Below are 17729 nucleotides of genomic sequence, written 5' to 3' on the forward strand. Positions count from 1 at the left end.
AAACATTTCAGCCACCCTGTCTGTCTTTTCTTGTGAATGAGAAGCCATAAGCATTCATACTGTATACAAACCCAGGTTCTACCACACAAGAGAGAGAAAGTACTTCAGCAATGTATAACTTAAAAAATGTTCCCATTAAATACAACAATGATTTATCACTAAGGCTGAGATAAATGTGGTTAAAAAATGCATACTTCCTGTGTTATATGTGCTGAGTGTTATTTGTCATAGGTACCAGTGTAGGTCCCCTTGTCTAGTAGTAATGACACAAGTTTGGAAATAATTTGTTGTGGATCAGTTCTAACAACTCTTACACAGCCTCTCCTCACACAACTTCTCTGCAATCAAAATGCCATCTTTTAAATACCGAGGAGAGAAAAAAAGCTTCTCAATTTCTGGTTTTGTCGCAATATGAGGACAATTAGCAGTTCTTGGGCTATTGATAGCAGAGAATCGATATACAGTTGTGTGCAAATGCTGAAGCAGAAAGAAAAGAGATAGCTGCTCAGTGAATGCATAGATTGTGAGGAATGAGTCTGTAGTGGACCAACTGACAGTGGCCACAGTCGTTTTCCAGAACAGAACCACAAACACACATTTTCAAGCAAGTCGTGGCCATGTGACATTATTGAGGTTGAAAAATCTTTATGGTAATATGAAGTTAAGGTTCTGCATTATAATATTTAATGATACATTTTAGTGTAGGTTTATAAAGTGTTCCACATTTATGCCAACTTACTGTGCCTGTTCAGATGTATCTGATGAGCTCAATTTTTTTGATGGGGGTACCAGATGTACATTTACACAGGGGCTTGTTTCAGCATGAAGTGGTCATATGCAATTTAACCCCTCCTTGCTATTATTATTGTTGGAGATAATGGAATTTCACTGTATTTTGCGTTGTCCGTTTCATTTTAAAAATGTGCTCGCCCACCCACAAAGTAATGAGGCTCCTGTACTTCCGGAGGTGTCCTTGGAAACCAGCCTTTTATATCTCAATTAAACTATTCCCTCGGGTTTTTGTGTTTCCTTTTATTAAGGCTCTCATCAGTATAATTAAACACATACTCACACAGCATAGCCTTTTCCCCTATCTGGACCTTTGCAGGCTAACTAAAACACCATCCAACCTGCCAGCAGTCAATATGGATGCAGTGCATTATCATTAGTGTCTATAATTAATCCATCAGACTGGAGAGTCATTAACACAACAATGATGGATGCCCCTTGAGACAATCAGCCTGTCCTGTTTAACCCTGTGCTGGCTGTCAGGACTAGTTTCCTCATATAAGCTCTTGCTGGGCAGCAGCCATTAGCCCATGAGCTGCTCCAAATCCCCTGACAACTTCAAGCTACAGCAAATGTTAACTAGACTAATTGATCTCTTCATGGCATTTCATTTGACGCAGAAACCAAACCTACAACAATCCACTTACAGTAGAGCTCTGTGGACTGCTTTGTCATTTGTGGTAGAATAACCAGAGGGATAGGAGAAATACCTTTCTGGAGCTCCCTCAGAGAATGTGTTGGTTTGATTCTGTAGTGAGAAGGTAGTAGGACCCCAGCACCTCTCTGGCTGGATTGGAAGGGACTAGTGAGTCCTAGGCTCACTAGGACTAGGCTGAACTTAACTGGACTGAGAGCAATGGTGTTTTAGTTGGGGCTGTGAGGAAGCCATTCTTTCTTAACTTAAATTTCAAAATGCTTAAGACATTAGAAAGTGAAAGTGACCTAAATTCAGTGTTGATCCTACCACATGGGGTTCTTCTGCAGGAGGACTAGAGTGAATGCAGTATGGGTTTTGATGTTGAATCCATTCCTTTGTTTCTTTTTTTCTGTCTTCTAGTCCAGCAATCATGGTCAGCTTCACATAGGATGTAAAGTTTTGCAAAAGTATTTCTTAAAACCAAATATCATGGAAACAACCTGTGACATAATTTAGTAACTATTTCTGAAGCCCCCATTTTAATATTCTACAACAGCAGGTGCCAGCCCTGGTCCTGGAGTGCCACAGTCCAACATATTTTATGGGTCACCTGCCCTTAGAAGTTTTTGCTCTAATTTTTTTCCCACTAATACAGGTGAGCTGTTCAATGAATCAGAGATCGTGTCACGGCCGCACATAATCAGAGACTAGCCCCCTACAATTCCCGCAAGCTCCGACACATAAACTAATCATCCAATCACACCTCTCAGTCACCACCACACCACCTGCTTCCCAGGGTACTTAAGGGCTCATTACCATCACCACTGCGCTCAGTATTGGGTTTACCAGTGGAGCTCTCTGTTCTCGTCCTCGACACTTCCTGATTGTTGTTAACCTCCTGAACCTCCGGGTTCTTGACCCGTGCTTCGTCCAAGACTACGATTTCTGATCCTACGACTTCGTTAAGTACACCTGGCCTTCCCTAGACCTGTTCCTTCCTTGTTGTCGAGTTCCGCATAGGGTCAAATTCTACCTTTATTTTGGACTGCTATCCATAACAGATCATTGAAAATCCCAACACTTGACTGCCATCAAGAACCAGATTTGGCTAAATTAGCCAATTAAGTTAGTCAACATAATAAAAACTACTTTGCTCTAAGTCTTTAGGATTCCCAGCTGGACTGAACTGTGGCTTTCCAGGACCACGATTGCACTCACTGGTTCCATTATATAGCTACTGTATATATTACTATACTGTACTTTTTTATGATATCGATGATGATAAAGATACCAGACAAAGGTGAGAGATGCAACTTGGTCAAATTCTTCCTGCGGATCTGCAGCACAGTATAATCTGTGCTCATCACAGAAAAAAAATGTTCAGACAATAATCTATTTTCTCTAGTTTTTAATTCTGTAAACTTGTGTGCGTTCAATTTCAAAGTCCTAAATATTAAACTAGGAAATTTTCAAACAGGATGACATTTATAAACTGCACCAATAGTGTGTTCCGTGGAATTAATCACAACACCCATAAACAAATGTGATGTGTAGTGTGACATTGTCTTACATAAGGATGTGTAATTAAGAAGAAATCAATAAGGCAAACTGATCTTTATTATAAAATCTATAGGGTCAGAATACATCACCACAGTGAGTATGACACAGAGGAGAATCAGTCTGAGTTGCCACCTTTCTTAGTAGATGGGGAATTCTTGCTTCATCAAGGAGGGAGTTAAAGGCCCACATTGAACCCATGCTCAATGATCACAGTAAAGAAAGGTAGACCAGGGAGTCTATGGAGCAATAACTGTAAACACTAATTCTTAATTAACTGTGATCTTGAATATTAGAGCGGTAGGAATTTCTCGGTGAAATTCACATCCCTGCGTGTTACAGAAAAGATGTAAAATGGAAGAGCTGCACGACAGCAGCCTAGCATTTCCTTTTCTATATTTACGTCACTAGTTGATATTATGTTTTTCTCCATTCTCCCAGCATTGCATTTTATTGAACACATATTGTTTTAATTTGTTCTGTGACCTCACACCTGAAATTACAAATTTAATTTTGATAATCTTTTGTTTCTAATCATTTGTTTTTACCCCCCTAAGTTTTGTTCTTGGCAAAAGCAATTAATTAAGAACACATAATTTTGCCATATAATGCATTTGAAATTACAGATAGAACGTCTGTCTCCCTGCCTGAATACATCTGTTGACTTTGATGATAATGAAAGATGCTAATCGACTACTGGAATGTGCTGCCAGTTTACAATTCTTAAGGATTTTTTATGGCTCCTTTGGAGAAATTGCATTTTCTGATTCATTATATTTCCTGGCACCAGCTGACGTGATTGTTCTGTCTTCCCTGGCTAGGTATATTTTCATTCAGTACAACAGATGTTAACTCCTTGATGCAAAGAGGGCATGTGAAGTAAAGACATAGTACAGGATTGTAACAGAACAGCACAGTGTCGATACCTGCTCACCTCTTGGCAAACACTTGAGGTACCACAGTCCATATGCCAGGAATCCTGCTATCCGTATGCACTGGTGAACTCTCAGCAAAGTAACAGCAGGCAGACAAAGACTGCGTCTCTATCACACCTCAGCCACTTCTATAAAACTTCAGATTCACTCAATATAATCCTAACCATAAATAGGGTGTTACTTTATGCATATTGCATTTAAATAATTGACGGTTCTCATTAGGTGTTACCTTACTAACAAAGACAAAAAGACTGAAATGCAAAAAAGACAAGATTTGCAATGCAAAACATCCAATTTAAGCCAAAATCATCTCTGTGTGCATGCAGCCAGACGGACAAAGGCAGTCTGTGATGAGCATTGTAAAAGCGCACCCGTGAGTGAGATCACAAGCAGAAGGTAATTGGAGTCTTGCCTTCTTTCTGGTGCGCGGTGTGTGTATGTGTGCTGGGGAGCAGAGGTGGGGGGGACATTAAAGAAGTCCAACCGAGCTTTAGTGTTCACAGTCACTGATAAGATGCACGGTGTGTCCCCAAACCTGAAATATTAATGACAAAACACTGAGGATTTATTTTATTCGCACGTTTCTTCTTCACATTGCGCTTTTGTCCATTCATGGCAACTGGTCTGCGATGAAAGGTTCTGAGAATAAGACAGGTGCCATTCGTGATCCCCCTGGCTGGTCATGGTCAGCAGAGATAAGAGCACAACCAAGGGCAATGCAAATTCCTATTTCCTCTCAATAATGGACATCCATCATTGTAAAAATGCAAAAAAAGTTGTACATCATTAATGCACAATACATTGCAATCCTGCTTGAATTTATGCACTCAAATGGCAAATCCTTTTATTTATGACTGTTATTAGTCTCTACACATATTCTACTATGTCCACTGCCCCTTAGTGCTTTTTCCCTCACGCACACGCTGTACTGTGCTCATATGCTTAAGGCATACATGGCCTGGATTGCACAGGCAGAAACATGTACTTCAGCTCACATAGGCCAATACACCAATATTGCACGCGCATTTAGGGCATAGCATATACACTAACAAAATGTCAGCTGAAAAATGAAATTACATGAAAAATGGCTAGATTACCAGTCTGAAAACTGTGGAAAATGTGGAAAATTGATGTGCAAGCACAGTACAAATATCAGAATAAGCTTGTATGGAAAGAGGCAGAATCCATCTTTAACACAGAGGCACAATTTTTTACATACATGTAAAATAAGGAGGCACACACATAAATAGAAACCGGTGTTTACACTTAGGACTCATAAGTAAAGACACTTGGAAGGCTTCGAGGCTGCCTTTGAAAGCAGGCAGTGATCTGGACTTTAACACCATCCAGTTTTTAACACCAGCCATTCACTGCGATTGGAATCGACATCCTGTCCTAGCAGTAAGAGAGTTTAAAATCAGACTTGCTGGGTAGATGGAAGTATTGCAATTTCTCTGGGCAGATAAGAGGTCTGTGTATCTGCTCCACTGAAATATTCATTAAGGGTGATCTCGTTTTCTCATCTTCGTCTTCCGCACAAGTCCCAGCAGGCTGATGTTAAAGATTATTTCCCATAAATGCCTGTTTTTATGTCCTCAGGTGATCTTTTTTAAGAGGGTTTTGTTCTTCTTCATATTGGATTCATAGAAGGCCACCAGCCATGGAATAATTAATAAGGTGTCTTGTGTTTCTTTTCATATCAGCCCTTTAAGTACAAAGGGCATCCATGCTCATTATTAAGATTTTATTTAGCTTTGCAGAATATTATCATCCTCTAATTTTGTGATCTCTTTTGCATCTACATCCACCTCCTGTAAAATGGCTAAAAGCAATGACATATTACAGCAGTGCATATTAACACAAGGGGGGTTTAAGGAACAGGACAAGCTTTTAGTCACAGCATTGTTCTTCTCCTGAGCCCACTGTGTTTTTGTGTGTGTGATGAGAACTCCTAATCAGAAGCAGTGCCTGAGAGCACCAGAGTCCCCCATCTGTACTGAACCCATCTCTCCACATCAGCCGTGCTCAGTGCCTGCACGCTTAAAACAATTTAGATTTTTTTCTTTGTCCCTGTATAAAAGAATATGTAAGAAACTCTCCTCTAAACAGGAGAGGGAATCACAGCTGAAATGAGACAGCATTGTGAGAAACCCATGGATTTTACAGTACAGTGCTCTCCAAACGTAGTGGGACAGCAAAATGAAAACTAGTTTTGATTTTGCATTCAAGCAATGTGCATTTGAGATTATAAGATTAATAAGAAGGAAAAGTGCAATATTCAATATTTTGGAGTAAATCGACGCATCACTTTTATTTCACTTTATTTAGAACAAATATGTACTTTTTCTTTATCCAGGTGATTTCAGGTGGCTGTAGGTACTGGGAATTATCCATTTTAAGAACATAAGAACATTTGAAATGTTACAGATGAGACAAGTCCATTCAGCCTCTTGGCAGCTCTTGGCATCTAGAATTTAATTGCTCCAAGTATCTCATCCAGCCATTTCTTGATTAAAGATCCCAGGGTATTGGCTTGGGGACAATGGCTGACCAGATACTTCCATACTGCCACAACCCTTTAGGTAAAGAGGTTTAGAGGTATTTGCATTTGCATTTGAAAACAGGAAGCATGGTTGTGCTTCACCATGCAACATGACAATGATCCACGATATACTGCCAATGTAACCAAGGAGTTCCTCTGGAGAAAAAAGTGGAAAATCCAAATCAATGGTTAAGTCAATCTCAAATTTTAAAGGCAATTGAGCACACATTTAACATACTGAAGAAAATTTAAAATTAGGTTGGAACACCCCAAGAAAAGATAAGAACCCAAAGTGGCTGCAGTAAAATCTTGGCAAATGATTAGGAGTCTGGTGCACTCAATGGGTGGCCGATATCATGGAGTTATTGTCATGAATGGATATTCACCTAAATTTTACACCTGAAATCAAGGGTGTTAATTAAGTTAACTTTTGGGGCCTTAGGCAAGTGATTTGTAGCAATGTGATGAGGTGAAAGTGATAAGGAGGGGATTTTGTTTGCTGAGGGACATGTTGTTCCTTGTTCTGTATTTGGATTCCTATATTTTTATACCTTACACTGTTCACAAAAAACAAGTACCCTCTGCTTCTATTAACACTCTTAGGCATTTTTAAATTGGAAGTAAAACATGTTGTTTTTGACTACAGCTGGTTTTAATGCTGTGTTCCTGGGTGTCTGTTACTGATAGCAAGCCTCTGTGTTTTCAACAGAGAAATTAATAATCGTTTGTTAATGAGGGGCCGGTGCTAGTAGAGATCACCTTGACTGGGGCAGATCAATAGGGCATTGTAATTAAAGAGATGCTTAAGTGTGGGGAAGTCAACACTGCCAGTAAATAAAGCATGGAGCCAGGGCTTTCTGGAGTCAGAGTGGCTGGCAGAGAGAAATGGTGAGATCTACTCCAAGCAATCCATTAAGCACAATGCTCCACGCACATACACAGGCAAACTCACACATTCCTTGAAAAGTACATGTGTAATAGCATAATCAAAGATATGAACAAAACTACGACATGCACAGACATATCCTAAGGCAAACACAAAAATATAACAAGTCAGATTAAATGTGCAGCAACAGGCACACCAGCATGCAGTTAAGACAAAAAAGAGGCACTCACACCTGCACACAAATTGAATTTCAATTTGGAAATGAGCTTTTTTCTTCTTAATGGCACGCCTTCTGTTACAATGCACACAGATAACCTGGCAAATCAATGTACACTCACTAATAAAGCATTTTGTTACGAGACCTAACTTTTCAGGAATATTAACTCAATCTGCAGAAACATATTGATTGCTTTGGGGGAGTGCATTTTAAATTGAAACATGTATGGTCTGTTGAAAAAATAACTAGCCTCTTTCAGTTCTAAAGGTCACCCGTGCCCTGAATGAAGAAGTAATGGACTAAGCCAGGTTTGTATGAATCCTTGTATTATTTTTCCCTTTTAAAAGATTGCATTAGGTTCCAGACCATGTACAATTTAAGTGTTCATTTACATTTGTACAACATAAATAAGCATTTAAAAGACTCTTGTAATACAGTAAACATCTGCTCAAGCACCACAAAAAATAATAAAATATAAAATAATTAGAGATTGTCTTAGGGAGGGTTATAATAAATACCTCGAACTTTCAGCAACAACCTGGATTTTAAAACTAATCTTACATTTTTATTTAAACAACCATCATAAACGTTTACTGTATTCAGATTTGTCACTAATCTGTTTCCTCAAAATGTGTTCACCAATTATATATTGTTGTAATGCTTACTAAAAACTTGTGTTTGATATTTCATCTGTTTTCAAAATTTGTCTTTCAGTCTAGCTTTTACCTTTATTTATTTAACAGCCTTCACTAGAAAAAAGGACCCATTGAGAATAAAAATCTAATTTCCAAGGATGTCAAGGAGGACAAAACAGCAATGTGTGTTTCCAGATTAATTTGCTTTCTTTAGGCCATCTTGACAACAGAGGTTTACAGTAAACACACAGTTTGAATTATGACCCCTGTGAGTTTTGTGGCCAGACTCCTGCTGCTTGTTCACTGGTAGGGATTTCTTGGCAGTACATGACTAGCTCATTTGTTATTGAATCAGGTGAGGTCAGCTAGTTTATGACAGTGATTTATGCATACAGTGGTCTGTTCTGAGACAAAAGCTGACATTTTTGATTAAATGAATGAATCAATCAGATGTTTATCCTACAGTATTTTTTAATGTTATAGCACAGGCTGCAATTTAGAGTGGTTGTCAGGGTTTTGGACTCTGGACAAGTGGGTTATGGGTTCAAATCTCTGGTAGGATGATGTTGTACCCTTGAAGCAAGGTACTTCGTTCTATAACCTGCCAGTTAACTACTCTGCTGTATAATAGAATTTGTTCTAAATTGACTAAAAAAAGGGATAAAATGTTGCAACTTGGTGTAAAGATTAGGAGAAGAAAAGAACAACAGTGAGATAAATAAAAGTTAAGTGGTGACCAATGCTAGTGGGAATCAACTCTCCTGTACATACCTTGTAATGTGTCAATAGATTAATAGATTTGGGGCGTCACCTAATGTGTTCACCCAAATCCAGGTTAAGGTTTATGATCCAGGTGTTGTGAATTTGAGCCATCTTGTCTTCTGGGATTCCCCAGATGGTGGTACTCTGACAAGGGAAAATGAGGATTTGTCTCTTGGTGACACAGTGACGCATGTAATCTTATTTTGCCGTCAGTGAGGGGCACACCTCTCCTTCACCCGGCACTGAACCTCTGGTATGGCGTGGTAGGGTGTGCTAAAAGATGGGTGGCTTGAAAGTAGATGAGTGGGAGGAGTCTGCCTCCATTTCCTCATTCTCCCCCAAGTGCAGATGAGGTGATTCAAGACATTAAAAACAAACAATTGGTAAATACGGTGGGTAAAATAAACTTAATTGGCAAGTCTAAATTGAAGATGAGATGAATGATGGCTTGATGTGTTGGAAGAGCTTTTCTGTTCATCCTTTTTCTCCTCATTGATGTATGGATGATATAAGGAAAGAATTACAAAAATAAAAAATAAAATGCAATACAACATGCTACGTTCCCACGGAACTCAATATGGCATTTCTAAAGTCAAAAGTGAAACGAACACTAAGGGGTGGAGTGAGTTCACATTCTGGATAGCAGAAGAAAGGGAGATGGAGGCACTCATATGAGCAGTAATGAATACAGTATATGATTAAGCAATGTTTGAGAGAAATATTAACTTTATGCAGGAGAATGAATATACTGAGTTAACTTAAGTCAGTCAGAAGATGGTAAAAAGTCTGTAGTGAGAGAAGAAGAGGGTTAATTATGATCAATGTTGCAGTAACTCCAAATAAGACCTGATACAGATTAGGGACAGAAACTCTGAGAATTCAAAGGAAGACACAGCAGATAACAGCAAGGATGGAAGACAGGTAGAGGGCAGACTAAGATGACTTGCTGTCTGCAATGAATTCAAGTAGAAGAAGAAAATTGTTAGGGTCCGACCTTAAGATTTCAGTGTTAGTCTGTACTTGTCAAAGTCTGGCAATTTCAGATTTCTAAAAAAAACATTTAAAAAAATCAAGGGATCTCTTGACAATCCAAACACTGTAAGCTGTTTGCAAAGTTGAAACACTTTAAAAAACATGGGGAGAAAGGAGGGAGTGAAGATTTAATGAAAAAGGTACCCTCAATGGTGGAATACTGTAGCTTAAATCACTATTATTCAAACACTACTGCCATTTAGAACAACCTGACGGAGAAAATGAAAACATAGGAAGAAGTTATCTCCTTTTGATAATGGAACCAGTTCATGTGAAATCCTCTGCATGCAGAATCAGGTTCCTACAAAATCTGAGCCACTTACACCAATTAACGAGATAAACAATCAAAAGTAAGTAACTGACACTCTGTACCAGACAGCATGGTTAAATTATTTCAGTAGAGGTGACCCAAGTTTTTCGAGCCGTGTATATGTACACGTGCATAAGAGATAATCTTACTGAGGCTGGGGTTACCTAAAGAGGTTGTGGTTGTGATCACTGATTTTTGATGACTTTTCAAATGACTCAGTGTGTTCAATATACTTCGTGATAAAAAGGCAGGCTATCACTCCCAATGTCCTGAGTCATTTTTAGTCTGTTCTTTCTGCAGGTTATTTGTAAGCGGACTCTTAAGATTGATTTTATAGGCGCTAACACTAAAAGGAAAACAGTACACAGCCAGGCTGATCGTATTAAACCTGAAATATATATATATTTTTAAAGATCTTAATCCTATTGCATCACCCAAAGGACACAAGACACCTCATCCCATTTTAGAGTTATGTTAACCGCTGTGTAACATCATAGCAATTCCCTCGGCAGAGCTGTTTTGTCTCTTTTTCATTGGTTCCTACTTCATTAAAGACTCCCATCATCCCCCACAGCCCCCCTTTCCCAATCCAATTCAGACTGGCTCCAGTGAACAAGGCCATCCTAACGAGATGGGCCCAGAGGGGATATCTTTTCAATGTTCTCTAATCAGTGAAAGTAGAAATTGACTTTGAATCAGTTGAAGAGATATTGGAGATGGGAGAGCAATAGGTTTGCCAGGCTGAGAAGACTCAGGTGAGAGGGAGGAAAATGAAGGGAAATGTTGACGAAACCTGTTGTGTATGAAGATTTAAGCCACAAGAAGAAATCAAATAACGCAAATAGAACCAGATGACAATACACAAGAGACATGAGCTGAGAAACATACAACCAAAATAAGCTGTTGTAAATCAGAAGCAATGTGCTACTCACAGTGCTACAAATGGAATAAATTTCTCATATGTCACGGGTGGTACAAAGACTGAATCAGAGAGCATGAGTCTTCCAGTTCAAATGTGTCTGCAGGAGAGCATTCCACTTTCTTTGTAGATGACAACATGAATTTTAGTGACAGAAAATCGAATGAACTTGTGTGAATTCAGAAGTGAGAATCTTCTTTCTCATTTTCTCCGGTTTTCCTTTAGTTGTTAAACGATCGCACCTGTACAAAGTGGGATGCATACGCAATTGAGTTTACATATCAGATCTCAAACTATACTGATTACCAAAGCGGTAAGAGAACAGTGGAACATCCATTAATTAATGCATCCCAGGATGGCAGTAATGGATCTTTTACATTGAAACTAATACCAACAGCAGCTTGGGGTAAGTGCCACCTGGGACTGAAGTACATATGTTTGGGGGCAACCTATTGCACTGATCTCTTCAATCTCTTCATGTTAAGAGGCCCATACTCTCCATAGCCTGCTTGGAGAAATGGTATCAATATCCTTTTTTAATGAGCCTATTCACTTGCTGGCTGATGCTTATCTAACAAGGGTTATCCAAGGGTTTTCAGATCAGTGGTGTGCAGGGGATGCACTATCACCACTCTTCCATTTGCTTTTGATAGGGCTTTGTTGGAACTTGTAGTCTCTCTCAGTGATTGTACACACTGACGTTTTTATTGACTGATAGACTAATGAATTGGTTGCATTCTTGAAGGGCGCTACCTTCATAACTAGAACAGTCTAATATTTTTGTGAGAAATAAAATGGACTAAATCCTTGCAGGCACTAAAAAGTGCCAAGGGAAAGATGGGCAGTGAGCTGAGCCTAGATTTTGTTTTACATAATATAACACGCACAGTAGTGTGTTGAAAGATGAGCACAAAAAGTGAGTGTTGTCAGGGAATAGAATTCAAGAGAACTGTTACTGACTTTGGACAGCACATTGGTATGACAGTTGGTACTATTGCCTGACCGTTCTTTGGTCTTCCATTTGCATGGTTTTTCTCTGGGTGTCAGATATTCATTATATCATCCAAATTGTCCCTACATGTATGTATGTGCTCTGCAATGGACTAGCATCCAGATTAGGGTGATGAATAAGCGTATTTGTGATTACGGGTGGATTGGAGGATTCCCAGTGGTAGTCAGTTGTTGCTGTTATTCTTGTTTCTTCAGAAAACACACCTTTTTGCCTTATTGAAAAAATGTAATTGCATCATTAAAATCTATAACAGGGGTCTCCAACCCTGGTCCTGGAGAACCTCAGTCCTACAGGTGTTATACAAAGCTTTTAAACGCCAGTTTCTCTAGGAACAATTTAACCATAATCAGTTAAACAGGTGGCATGTTCAATTAAGTAATTATTTTGATAGCGGAGATCCTTCAGAACAAAACCCAGAATATTCTTCAGTTCTCGAGGGCCGCTGTTCCCTTCACTGATACATTACTGTGTTAATTAATAAACTCCTTAAACAACTGTTCCTAATCTTTAAGTAACTGGTAATTTGGGGTGACCTAGAAGAATAAATGGACTGGTGCTCTCCAGGTCCAGAATTGGCAATGCCTGATGTAGAATGTGTCAACGTAACCACATTTCTACAGACACAAGATGAAGTGAAATATGATTGTTTACACCCTTATCCTGCAAACTTGTCTCTGCACCACTCATTCCTTCAGGGCAGTTAGTAAGCACAGAGTGCACTAAACCCTAAAAGCCCTCTGAATTGAAAAATCATCAACGCCCCAAAACTGGAAAACAGCGATGTTTGCTTCTGGCTTCAAGAACACACAGGGTACATGAAGGATATCTGTCTGGCTTGTTTGGGAAATGAAGATTTATCACCTTCATGCGCACAGACCTTCATCACCAATTCCCTGATGACCCTCCCCCCTTGGGACTTTTTGCCATGATTCCGAAATAAATCATATTGTACTGAGCTGTCCTCTCTCCCAACGCTCTCCCCACTCTGACTCCATTTCATTCCCCTACACCCACTTTTCTCTTTCCCCCTTAACTCATTCTTCATTTCCTTCATGACTGCAAGAACATTTTGATAACCTCCAGTGAAAGAAAAAGTGAAAATAACATTAGAGAAGAAAGCAAAAGAATGGAAAACAAAAGGTTGATTTGATACCAGATTGTTAAGTATTATAATCACTACCTGATGAGGATCCAGCTGGATTGTAACGTGTTGTAATTTAATGCAATCTTTTTGTCATTTTCTGCGCATGTAATAATGATTGTGACCTAACATTTTGTTCAGTGACTTCAATTGGGAATCTGTTTTACATGCAAATGGTGTTTTTGCAGCATTAAAATTCTGGTACTGTGCTCTGATGAGACCTTACACTGTGGACTCTTCAAGAACTATTAATCCATATTGGTACTGGATATTGCAATGTTTCTTTTGCCTTTTTCACAGACAACATAACTCCCCCCCCCCCATCAACATCCAACACACGTCTGTCCTACTAGTGAAAGAATAAAGGAAATATGAAAATTAAGGTAAAGTGAATTTTAAAATATAGCCATCCTAAGACAGAGGACAGCTCTTGTCAACTCCTGAGAAACTAAAGAGAAAATAATCCCAGAATGGGAAGGGGATTAGGATGGGGTAAAAAGAACCAGTGAGATGAAGAGGAGACAAGTGGTGTTCATGTCCCAGCATCCAGAGAGGACAGAATTAGTGACAGTGAGGCTGGAGATAGCTGGAGTGCCTGCTTTGTAAGAGAACACAATCATTCTGCATCAGATTGATTGGGGATCGCTGCGAGCCAGCTCTTTAATTTAGTCAACATCAATTTAGTGCCCCCTTGATATTAGATCATTTGTCCTACAGTCATTGCATCTAATCAAAGCTAATAAGCATCACGGAAGGTGATGGTAAAGGGGGAGAAGTGTTTGCATGTAGGCATCTGAGTGATGCATGGGCTCTGGAGCTCTTGTGCGATTTGGAATGAGAACAAAGTGCTGTCTTACCTGTCTCAGCTGAGACATACAGTATGGTGAGCATTCCCTGGGGCTTCTACTTTGACAGCCAAGAAGGGAGTCCTTCCACTACCTTTCCTCTTGCTGTGATTTCAATGTTATGCACCGTAGTAAAACGTGAAGAATTGTAAGCTAAATCCTAAGTTGCAGTAAGAAATGAACCCACATATGAAAAAACAACTTCACCATAACCCTTTGTATGTACTGTACTAGGTTGGATTTGCTTTCCAGTCATACTTACTAACCTGGACAGGACTCCTGCATAGATCTGAGAGGACTGAAGTAACCACAACACCATGTGAACTGCATTGCCAAATGCAGTTCTTTTCACACTCTGAACTGCTGAGTAGATTTACAAGTTCCAACCACACCATCGTCTGCTGATGCGTGTAACCACTGGCACAAGTTACTGGTCCATAAAAAACAGGAAATTCCACTGACACTCTCCCTTGCAACTCCAGCCATGTACATTTTAGTTTAGAACTCCTAGCCACGCTCAGCAAGTAGCACAGCTTGCAATCCCTCACATGCACTCAGGACGGAGGCATTTTATTACCATCTAGAAAGCTTACAATACAACACTTTAATGGGTGAAACTGCATAGGGCAGCTTAAATGTTACAGTTTGAAAATGTTTTGGGCTGTAGTGTACAAAAGTGGATTAAGTCAATTATTTTTCACATTTTATACTCCAAATCTGGAAGCTTTTTGAATTAAAATTTACTCTTTGCACTTATGAATGTAGAACATCTGGTAACTTTTTAACATGAATTACCACCACCCCTGCAGCAGTCTTGGAGAGAAGACAACAGACATATTGTATCTTCAAACCATTGGCTCCCATTCCCACCGTGACACAGGAGAGGATTTGGCATCCTCACTCTCAGGTCACTGCACAGTTCTTGCAGCATTTAAAGTATGTGCTGACCCTTGGGAGCTGCAGGTCACGGCGTGTGAACAGTGTAGGTGAAAGATCTTCGGTGAAATATAAGGTACATGTATTGGCAAAATCTTATTTCTGTACAGCATTTAAAAACACAGTAATCTATTAATAAAAAAAACATGGTGTTGAGTATTTTTGAACTCATTAAACATTGTAAATTGTGGAGCCAAACGTATTCTCAGAATTTAAGGGTTTACTGTACAGAGAAATATTTGTGGCAGCATTAGTCTATACAGTAGGACTACTTTGCACTCTTAACATTAATCTTCACTCTAAGCCTTTTCTAAATTGACTGATGAGTTGAATGTTTTGGGAAAAGTTTAAAGTCTCGGTTTAAAGTTTCCCAAGCGGACAATGTTAGGCAGTAAGTAAGGGTGATTGACAATTTTAAGTAGAAGGTAAAGGCACTAATTATCACTGCCTTCCTGTGTGGGTGTTTCTATTAGATCAGAGTGTGAAATACAACCTCTACCATTACAGTGTTCTAGCTATTACCTGTGCTGAAGGTTAGCTTGAATGTAAGGAGAAGCAGCCATGAACTGATCTTTTTTATACCACTGGTAAAGTCACATTTGCCCATCAATGGCATTACACCGCACTGTGATAGTATACCAGTGACTCCCCGGATAAATGTTCTTACTGTAAAAAGCGATGCGTTGGGAGATTGCTGTACTGCTGAGCGAAAGAGCTGTCAGAGTACAGAGCCATCTGAGAGTGGGCCTGCTGATGAATTGTCATTAAAATTATAACAAGGAACAGAATATGTGCAGACCTACCTCGGAGTGACCCTGCAGTGCCCGACCTGTCAGTGTATGATTAGACTGGCTCCCACCCCAGGCGCTGAGCTGACACATGCCAACGTGCTCCTCGCGCCTCAGCTCTGAAATCACAGGAGGGAGACAGAGTGCTAGGGAAGGTGTCAGAGAGGGAGGGGCTGGGCTTCCCAGAGTTACCAGTACTCATCACCTTCGGCATCTGCACATACAAATTACACTGTTAATTCTTTTTATCTGTGCTGTTTCGATGTCTAAAAAATGTATGGATTTAAAATCTCACAATTTCAGGGTCCTGGAGCTCACGCAAATGACCATTTGTCATTTTATGGGACCCATTTAAATTAATTTACTGAATTGTGCAATAATTCACTTTGCAGCAGGATTTCAGCAGCAGCTAGAAATACAATCCCCATGCTCAAGAAAAGAGAGCCATTGGCATTAGCGTCCTTAAAACAGAAATTTAATAAAAAATATTGTCGATGCCATGTACTTTGACATCGGCAGACTTGGTCTGTATAATTTATGATATTCTTTTTCTATTTCACCTTTTATTTCACAAGGGAAAAAGCATTTGCCAAAACCTAAAAGAAGCACCTTTTTAAACTATTATGCTCAGAGATTATTTAACTAAAATATTAAAACAGAGGTGATTTTCTCATAGCACAAAAAAGAAGAGAAAATGGATAATATCTTGCTTTGAAACATTAACAGTGACATAATGTGGTTACACAGTTTTCATCGCTTAACATCTAATCTACTCTAGCAAAACTTGAATGTTTGCTGAGCTGCTGCCTTAAACATGTTTTCCAAACTACAAGATTTAGGACTTTCAAGGATTTAATGTTAACTAAAGGTGTTTTCCAGTGTTAGACAAAATTGTCCTTAATATTTTCAAAGGGACAAAGTGCAAAGCTCTCTCCTTGCCCTCAGCCTTTGCCTTCACAACGTCAGACTATTCCTTCTCCTGAAGTCGAAAGCCGTCGCTGAGACAAGCCATAGGAGCTGCAGATAGGCTGTCCACAGGACACAAGTACAGTACCATCAGATGTAAAAATACAGAGAATTACAACTACAGCCCTACACAGACAGAGGACACACAGGTTCTCAGACTAACATACAAGTTTTCAGGTGTATCAGGACACACAAACATGCACACTCCACTCCTTTTAGCTTTTTCAAATGGTTTTTAGGAATGAAATAATAAAAATTGAACACAAAAAATACAAGGAATGGAAACTCACGTGAAGAGAAAATGCGGAAAAGGGGGAGCAATTAAACAAGGACAGAGTACGAGAAAAAGCATCACACCGCCCATCACATTTCTTTATCAAACTGTAATCTAGCTGCATTTCTTTCCATAAGAGCATTTTCTGCAAATGAATGCAACCTAGAGCGATTTAAGGGCATCTCAGTTTCCACTCAGCCTCTTAAAATAGATATTTTATCTGCAGTTAGACCAGTGAACAAAACTGTTGTGCCTGAAGATTGATTGTAACTTGGGAGTTGACGCTGAGCAGGAGCAGTTGAGGGCTCAGTGGCACAGTCACATCTGACAGCACATTAGTCACATACACCCAAAATCTAGTACAGGACACTCTGTCACATAACACTCCCAAAACATGTGCAGGTACATCCTGTCTGAGTGCATCTTTGACAGAGAGGGTCAGGAGCAGTCTTCATCTGGAGGGGCTGGTGTGGTGCTGTGTACATACTATACAGAGGTTTACAACGGGTCGGCAGCTGTGTTAGGTGTTTTAGAGGGAGAGACACT

General features: G+C 39.5%; 1 long non-coding RNA gene across 2 annotated transcripts in view; it reads right to left on the minus strand.

The window, feature by feature from the left end:
• LOC107077325 (uncharacterized) overlaps positions 1-17413 on the minus strand; it is a 43846-nt gene extending 26433 nt beyond the window's left edge. For both annotated transcript variants that reach the window (XR_011189434.1, XR_001478377.2), the window contains exons 1-2: positions 17200-17413; positions 15959-16062 (exon numbers count right to left, since the gene is read on the minus strand). This is a non-coding gene — a long non-coding RNA (uncharacterized lncRNA). The remainder of the gene's footprint in view (positions 1-15958; positions 16063-17199) is intronic.
• Between the last annotated feature and the right edge of the window lie 316 nt (positions 17414-17729).

The sequence above is a fragment of the Lepisosteus oculatus genome, chromosome 4, assembly GCF_040954835.1.
Source record: "Lepisosteus oculatus isolate fLepOcu1 chromosome 4, fLepOcu1.hap2, whole genome shotgun sequence".
Taxonomy (NCBI): domain Eukaryota; kingdom Metazoa; phylum Chordata; class Actinopteri; order Semionotiformes; family Lepisosteidae; genus Lepisosteus; species Lepisosteus oculatus.